We start from the raw sequence: 6,605 nt of genomic DNA, 5'->3' as shown, positions 1-6,605 counted from the left end.
ACAGCTAAAACTCCCCAAACCCTAATGCTTTGAAAAAAGCCTACAAGATTTGGCCACACAGCCAAATCTCCCCAGGTTTGAAAGAACGCCACAACCAAATCTTCTCGATGCTTTGAAAGAAGTTAGCAAGATTGCTAGGTTCTTTCAAAGCACCAAGGTCTGGGAGGATTTGGCCGTGCATCCAAATCTTGCTAGCTTCTTTGAAAGCACCAAGGGGTCTAAGTAGATTTGGCCATGTGGCCAAATCTTGTTGCTTCTTTCAAAGCACCAATGTCTTGGGAGATTGGGCCATGTGGCCAAATCTTATTGGCTCCTTTCAAAGCACCAGTGTCTGGGGAGATTTAACTGTGCAGCCTAATTTTGTGGGCTTCTTTCAAAGCATTTCCAAGCACCAAGGTCTAAGTAGATTTGGTTGTGTGGCCAAATCTTGATGGCTTCTTTAAAGCACCAACGTCTCAGGAGATTTGGTTGCATGGCCAAATCTTGCTATCTCCCTTTCAAAGCACCATGGTCTGTGAGGATTTGGCCATATAGTTAGATTTTGCTGAGCAAAAATTCAAAGCACCAAGGTCTAGGAAGATTTGGTCGTGCAATGAAATCTTGTTGTCTTCTTTCAAAACACCAAGGTCTAGGTATATTTGGCCATGCGGCCAAATCTCGATGGCTTCTTTCAAGCACCAAGGTCTAGGGAGATTTGGTCATGCACCCAAATCTTGATCTCCTTACTTTCTTCAAAGCAAGGAGATTTGGCCATGTGGCCTAATCTTCATGAGGACAAACCTCTTAGTGATAGCATCATTCATGGTTCAATAAGGTTCTGCCATGTTTTCAAATCTTGCTTTCACTAGTACTTGACAAAATCTTGATTTCACCACCCTTTGGCACATAGTTGTATGTCGCACAGAAGCCTAGTAACCAAATCTTTATGGTGACCTTGTAAAGCATTATCATCCTAAGTCACATCATAAAATATCAATATTGACCTATAACGAATGCTATGTATACAGGTGCCACATTGAAAGTGGGGTTTAAAGTCGACTTGCTTGTCAGTGGAAAGATTGTTGCCATTGGGACAATATTCTCTACATCACATGATGACATGTGCCAAGGTGTGCCCTTGGGAGAAAACAATGTATCGATGGCGATCGATATTTGTATGGATGAAAGTGCACTTCTTCCATTTCCTACAATGGATGCATTCTTAGTCTATGAGGCTTTGGGTAGTGTTGTTTGTTGGAAGCATGATCAATGAGTTGTGTGGACAATGTCAATAGAGCTATGGTACCGATGAATGATATAACATCAAATACCATTGAGGTTGAACCTCTATGTGAATATGATGAGTTTTCCATTTGAGAATCATGGAAGGACAAGAAAGTTTTAATATGGGATGAGAAAAAAACCAAGAGCATTGTTAAGGGTGTTGTTTTATATGTCTACCCATTTGAACCTATAAATTTTAAGATGCTTGGTGAGGTAGTCTGGGTGTGGGAGTTGAAAAGTATCATAGTGACATATCAGGCATTGATACCATCTACTTAATAAAATGGCCCATTACACAAATAACCTTTTTGAATGGAACTTCATTAAGAATCGATGACACCATGAATTTTCCAAGTGGTTTCGGGCAAAAGCACATGAAATATGAGGACCCAAATGAAAAATCCACAAAAAAGAGGCGTTACTATATGATAAAGAGGAAAGCTAAAAAACATGCCATGCCATTAGCATCATCTAGACTCACACGGGATGCAATCACAAAAGTATCTACTATGATTGATTGTTGTAAACAAAAGTGTTGTCAATTTGCTGATTGTCAAATGATATCCAAATTATGCATAGAGTATTGGGGCCAAAGTTTGGAGGCTCACACTAATTATGTATATGACACTCTTAGGATTGCTTGCTGAAAAGATGACAATGGGCAATTCAAATATGTCTTTTCATTGAATGATATTCAAGTTTGTTGTAGAGCATGGTATGAAATGCATGGTATTCCAAAACCAACATTTTATCGATACAAGGAGCAATTTGAAATTGGTATATGAAGGTGCATGCATGGTAATAAAGGAATCGTGTGGAGAGGTTGGGACCACATAGAACTGGGTAGAGCCATAATATAAGATTTTGTGGATAACAATTCTGAGTGTATGCCACACAAAAGAACACTTCAGGATGGATCAAGGGAAACAGAGTTGGTGATACCGGATGTATACAAATAGGTTGATATTCTCTATGAGGTTAACATGCAGTTAAACCATAGTTTGGGTTGTAAGTAGATGTCAACTTCTACATTCAATGGCATATGGAACTCTGAATTCAAGCATGTAACTTTGTCAAAAACAAGTGAATTCTCTAAGTGTGGTTTATGTAGTGCAATCAAGGATGAGCTTGTAGCGCATCCGGAAGCCAGCTTATAGAACCATCACGTTAATAGTTAGAATCTATACAAAGAAAATACGCATTCTCCACGCAAGCGCTGGGAATAGTGGGACGAGGTCAGTTCTGAAGACATCAGGAGTCGATGCATCGAATAAAAAGCAAACCATTTCAAGCAGAGCAGCTTGCATCACGTGGGACACGAGTAAAATGTAGTGCCACATCACGGAGTACCGGCAGAGTGGCACTGAATACAACAGAACGATGAAGCCTGAAAATTGAACAAAACGGCTGAGCCTGGACCCCGACTGCAGAGGGAATGGGTTCTCGGGTCAGCAGTCAGGACTCAGGACTCTTAATAACAGAAGCGAAGCCACTTCAGATGCGAGTAGTGCCTCAAGAGCGTCAAGTCTAGCAATGCTTTGCGAAAGTAACATATTCAAGTGAGCGCCTGCGCACTGATCTCAGCATAGCATCTCCTCATTCTTTTCACAGTCGTCGCTTATTCGATACAGGGCTGAGATTCGAGAGCCCGTAAGGGTTCCCGACTCACACAAAGATGAGGAGGACCCGCGAAAAGATTAGTCTTCCGTTGCGGCGTTGTTTGTAGAGTCTCCTACAGGCAACTACCGCGTTGCTTGCTGGTTACAGCTCGGTGGCATTTTGCTCATCAATATCTGCATTTTCTGTGCGTACGGGATAGGTTTACACAGTCCTGCAGCCTTTCACTACCCTTCAATGCCTTCATTCCAGCTTACCAGTCCTGCCGTTGTGCAGATCTTCTCTTTATCCACAATTCGGTGCTCCAGAGACGATCAAGAGCATTTGTAAATTGTTTATACGGTTGATGAATTCCTTTTACAAAACCGACTCCAGTCTACGCTTTCACAGACTGACTCCTCCTGACCTCCTCCATGGCTAATAGGAATCCGCCTCTGGAGTGTAGTCTCGTGAGGTCTCCCAGTGCGTGGATTTGGATTTGGACTTGTGTGGCCACCATATCTGTAGACGAATCTACTTTAGAGCCGCTGGAAGCTTTGCCAGCTCATGGATTGCCTCGCCGTATCTGGACGAATCTATCTTGTGCGCAAATGCCAAAAGCCGTTGCCTGTAAACTACTGGTGGGCTGTAGGCAAGAAAGATGACGTTGGTGTTCCCAAGTCCGTTGTATTTATTAGGTTTGGAGAAGCTTTGGAACGTTCATGGACATTTTATATTTGTTGGGTTTGGAGCAGCATGGGAAGGTCCCTGACAGAATATCTTCAGAATATCTTCAGAAATACTCGTAAATGGGATTCTGGCTACTAAAGTCGCGTTAAAAAAGGGAATTTTTAAGTTTATACGCTTATGATAGAATCCGAACTTCGAATGGACTTTTTGTTTAAAACTGTGGGGCATTGTGAATTTGCACTTGGAAGTTTTAGCTTTAGTCCTCGATTAGGGAAGGGTGTCCTCTTGTTCCTCTTGTGTTCCTAAAGTAATAATCTGCCTACTATCGTGTCCTTCGAGGACTAGGTAAAGTCTAAGAATTTGTTTCCTTCAAGTAATAAACAGCTAGGTTGACATCTATTTGCAAATGGCATCATTTCTCTTTCAATCAGGCTACCAAGGATCAAGTGGATAATTTATTGCTATTGATTCAGTGGTTCAAAGGTGTGTTGGGTGTCAAGCTCCATTTAGTCTAAAATTCTTACCTTTTGGATTGGGTGGGGTGATAGACCTAGATGGACAAGTGAGTATGGCTTTCAATGGAAAGATCTAGGAACCATCTAGAGATGCTTAGGTTGTCCAAGCAATGGTTTAATTGGATGCTTTCTAAGATCAAGCACAAATTGGTGCCTATGGTTCCAATACTACAATTATTATTATTTATGAGCATGTGCTAATTGTCCTCTAAGTCTATATCTCTTTTATTTGGTGTTTTAGCAAGTCGAATTGGAGTGCAATGATGACTACTCCTAAGGAGGGATCCCTGATCTAAAGATGAATCTGAATCTTTTAGTGCTAAATGGATATCTAAAATGATTCGAGAGGAAGGCCCTTGGATTGACTATTATGAATAGAGAAGATGGCCATAAGGTGGGAAATTGAAGATTCCTTGGATATTAGGAAAAGTCTTTTCAACCTTCCCTTTGAAATTTTGTGGTTCGGATCTTGTTTTCGTCCTAGTAAGTTGTTGGAAAAAGCTATTTGGTACCTTTTTTTAGAAGGGCAAGGGTGGCATTCAAGGAGATGGTAGCCTATAAGAACCCACATGCTATTCAAGTAGATGGAGACCCTTAGGTGAGGCTAAATATGAAAAGAGCTAGGGCCCTTCATAATAGAGGGTTTTGCCAGTGGAAGCACTTATGGGTTCTCTTCATAATAGAGGATTTTTCCAGTGGAAGAACTTATGTGTCCTCTATGTCACATTTGAAAAGGTTTTATGTTTTAGGAAGGGTGCCAGGTTGAAGAGTGGAGAGATTGCCCCCTTCATGGATCAATAGGCATAAAGGGAGAAGAAGTCTACATATATGTGCTTTTCCTATATTTTTGTTAGTATAACCAATCAATATATCCACTCATATTTTTGGCAGTTATACTAGTCCAAATACTAATAGTCCAGTTTCAAATTCCATTGGTATATCTACAAAAAAACTAGTAATACTAACGGTATACTAATGGTTTTTAGGAATAAAGGTGAAAACCTAAGAAAATTGCTATGATTTTCTTCTCGAATGCCTATAGCATTAAATAAATCTCTAATTTTCATTCCAATTCTCACACACCTTTCTCTCCCATATATCCTTCTCCCCCACTATCCTATACCTCTTCTTGCTATTGCAAGGAGCTATGGTGAAGGAATGTGATTAACACATACGAGCAGGGAATGAAATCACTCAGTGATATCCAAACAAATTCTAGTAAACAAAGCTAAGTGGTAGCCACATTCAAGGTCTCACTACAAGGTATTGTTCGATTACTCAATACCAATGAAAATTACACTTTTTTTTAGCAGGAACAAAATGCTGCTAAATGTGTTGGTAAATGAGTGTTGGTTTAGTCTCAATATATACCGACACTAATAAGCATCAATACATACTAACACTTTACAGATGCTTTAGAAAAATAATGTGGGGAAAAATAGGATTTGTTTTAGCTCCATTCTTCGCCACTTTTGTATATTATTTGTTGAAAGGTAAGAGTTACAACATGCCATCCGATGTAGGAACTTGTAAAATTGCCTGAAAGTGTCAAAGCATCATGTATTATTACAAAATTTCTCTTTCGAAGAGGGTAGCACAAAAGTTGAGGATGAGATACAAAATGGCAAAATTGCCAAAGGTATGCTAAAAACAAAACGGCAAAACCACTACTAATCCTCCTCCAAATTACTGGAATCATCTGTGCCTCTACCTGATCCCTTGGCCTCTCCACCTCTTTCTAATCCCTCGCCATCCTCTCTCCCTCGGGTCTCCATTTGCAATCTTCTCTGCCTCTCTCTCCCTTGGGTCTTCCTTGGGTCTCCACCTGCAAGCTCCTCCTCCTTAGTGTCACCTAAGATTGCCACAGGCTTCCCCTAAGAATGAAACAACTTTAAAAATGAGATTACATTTTAATTAACTCTAAAATCAATGGACTATAAAAAATGCTTGAGAGCAATGATGATTGAGTAGACTTTCATGCCAAGCAGCCATTGCCACTCAATTTATCTCGTACCCTTGGTGCTCCAGCTCATAGAAAAATGTCCTCGCCCCTACTTGCTGTGAGGACGACCAATCATAGATTCTCGTGGACCCAAATTAAGAGAGTTAGATGAAGTGCCATATATGGGTAATTAAAACAATAGGACAAGAAATAATGTGAGAAATAGACTTACCACCCCTACCTTATAGCCTATTGTTCCACAACACCTAAGGTGCAAAGTACCTGTGGTGTCTAGCCATCTTGCCACCACTCTTTATCAAAATTCTCAGGCATGTCTTTGAACTCTTTCTTCGCTAACTTTCAATCATCTTTGTGTGCATATGAAGGCCTACTCTGTCCCATCTTGACACTATCTCTTATCTCCGCCCTACAATATCAGAGACATATGCTCATGTGATATTTCATATAACAAAATTAAACTCATATCCCATGGGGTTTGGAAATTTCCTCTTAAGCTCCTTTATCAAATCCTCGTTGGTTGCATTGATCTGATTGCACCAATCTACAAATATATTCTTGGGAAAATATACCAACATTAG

Source organism: Dipteris shenzhenensis, chromosome 23 (assembly GCF_047967505.1).
Source record: "Dipteris shenzhenensis isolate YYH24624 ecotype China chromosome 23, Dip_SZ_1.0, whole genome shotgun sequence".
Taxonomy (NCBI): Eukaryota; Viridiplantae; Streptophyta; class Polypodiopsida; order Gleicheniales; family Dipteridaceae; genus Dipteris; species Dipteris shenzhenensis.
Note: the sequence above shows the minus strand (reverse complement) of the source record.